The sequence below is a fragment of the Mus caroli genome, chromosome 1, assembly GCF_900094665.2.
Source record: "Mus caroli chromosome 1, CAROLI_EIJ_v1.1, whole genome shotgun sequence".
Classification (NCBI taxonomy): Eukaryota; Metazoa; Chordata; class Mammalia; order Rodentia; family Muridae; genus Mus; species Mus caroli.
In genome coordinates, this window is record NC_034570.1 from 53,796,266 (window position 1) to 53,799,042 (window position 2,777).

A 2,777-nucleotide genomic window follows, 5' to 3' on the forward strand; every position below is an offset into this window, starting at 1 on the left:
GGGGAGGATATAGGGGACTTTTGGGATAGCATTTGAAATTTTAAATGTATATAAAGAAAATATCTAATAAAAAAATCAAGAGAAAAAAGAAAATAGTTTGCTGTGTCCCGTGGCACTGGAGATAGGTGTGAAGATGAGCAACTCCTAGAACTTTCATTTAGGAGTTTAATAAAAGAATGAGGAGATAATAGATAGCTCGAAGAAGGGGACAGGATAAAGACACACAGGGAGACTGGCGTGTGGCTTCCTGTTAAAACACTAAGGCCTGGAGACCTCCTAACTGTGGTCCTTTCACACCTAAAGATAGCAGTGGTTCACAGTTCAGCCTCTACATCAGCGCCACAATTTTCAATATCCAGGGGTGATTAGTATGCGCCAGTTCTCTCCAGAAACTCTTTCACTGAAGACATCACCTATGTATTTGTTAAATTCATCCCCTGGATTTTTGCCCCATCCCATATTCAAAGATCTAGTTAAGCAGCCTCTTCGCTGAGACAACGATCTCTCTACTGAAAAAACAAGAGGATGGGGATGGATAGCAGAAGTGAATTACAATGTCTTTACTGTGAAAAAAAATGGATAAAATAACGCATGTATGCAGTAATACGTGATTCTATGTTTAAAAGGGAATTTTGATATATGGTAAACAGCAGATTAACCTCAAAGACCCTATGAAGTAGTCACAATACAACAAATGTGGTTATGATTTCCACTTACATTCATAAAGACAGGAGAATAGTTGTTGCCAAGATTGAAGTATTAATGTTTACCAGCTACTAAATTTTAGTTTGGGAAGATGACTTTTGGAGATCAATGGTAGTGAAGACTATAAACAACAAGGGTTCTTCAGACCATGTATTCTCAATCTTTTGCCATAAGAAGATAACCTTATGGACAAGTTGTAAAGTAAGTATACTACCTCAGCAAACATAAGAGAAAAATCCTCCAAAAATGAAACCAGATGAACAGTATTTCCTACAGTACAAGGATTTTTCTCACTTCAAAGATGGAATTGCTTATTAAAGAAGACTGGACATTTCCGGTAGGCAGTCGGTGCCAGCACTGGGTCGGTCACCTTGGGCGCGGAATTGGTGGTCATCCCATAGTCCCCAGAGGACTCTCCACGTGATTTTAGGATCAGTGGATCAGAACATCTGTTCCAAACCAATTGTGATGGACCTGTGACAGCAGGAACAAGGACACCAGAGCCCTGTCTAACCAGAGGCTCGGGTTCCTTCTGATGGGTACTGGTATACCTTGGTTTCGAACAGACAGCTCCACTGTCCTCAAGACACCACTTCCAGGCACTGTAAAACACCCAGGATCTTAGGATAACAGGATCCCAGAATAACAGAAGTTTGGTCACACCCAGATTTCAGGGTCTCAGAGTAAGCTTGACTGCCAAGAACTCTGACACACCCAAAATCTCAAGTTCACAGGAGCCCACAACCAAAGGATCACAGAGAAAGCTGGACTCTGAGGAGTCCTGAATCAGCTGTGATAATAGGCAGGACAGGCTCCAATCAGATATATTGAGGGCAGCAAGCACTTGAGATAATCAGATAGCAGGAGGCAAGCATAAGAACAGAAGCAACAGAAACCAAGGTTACTTGGCATCATCAGAACCAAATTCTCCCACCATAGCAAGTCCTGGATACACCATCACACCAGAAAAGCAAGATATGGATGTAAAGTCACTTCTCATGATGATGATGGAGGACTTTAAGAAGGAAATAACTCCCTTAAAGAAATACAGGAAAACACAGGTAAACAGCTAGAAGCCCTTAAAGAGAAAACACAAAAATCCCTTAAAAAATTACAGGAAAACACTACCAAACAGGTAAAAGAATTTAACAAAATGATCCAATATCTAAAAATGGAAGTAGAAACAATAAAGCAATCACAAAGGGAGACAACTCTGGAGATAGAAANCCTAGGAAAGAAATCAGGAACCATAGATGCNAGCATCAGCAACAGAATACANGAGATGGAAGAGAGAATCTCAGGTGAAGAAGACTCCATAGAAAACATGGACACAACAATCAAAGAAAATGCAAAATGNAAAAAGATCCTAACTCAAAACATCCAGGAAATCCAGGAAACAATGAGAAGACCAAATCTAAGATTAATAGGTATAGATGAGAATGAAGATTTTCAACTTAAAGGGCCAGCAAATATCTTCAACAAAATTATAGAAGAAAACTTCTCCAACCTAAAGAAAGAGATGACCATGAATATACAAGACGTCTACAGAACTCCAAATGGACTGGACCAGAAAAGAAATTCCTCCCAACACATAATAATCAGAACAACAAATGCACTAACAAAAGACAGAATATTAAAAGCAGTAAGGGAAAAAGATCAAGTAACATATAATGGAAGACCTATCAGAATTACACCAGACTTTTCACCAGAGACTATGAAAGCCAGAAGATCCTGGACAGATATTATACAGACCCTAAGAGAACACAAATGCCAGCCCAGGCTACTATACCCAGCAAAATTCTCAATTAACATAGATGGAGAAACCAAAATATTCCATGACAAAAACAAATTTACACAGTATCTTTCCACAAAACCAGCCCTACAAAGGATAACAGATGGAAAACTCCAACACAAGGAGGGAAAATACAGGTAGAAAAAGCAAGAAGTAATCTTTCAACAAACCCAAAAGAAGATTGCCACACAAACATAATTTCACCTCCAGCAACAAAAATAACAGGAAGCAACAATCACTATTCCTTAATATGTAATGGACTCAATTACCCAATAAAAAG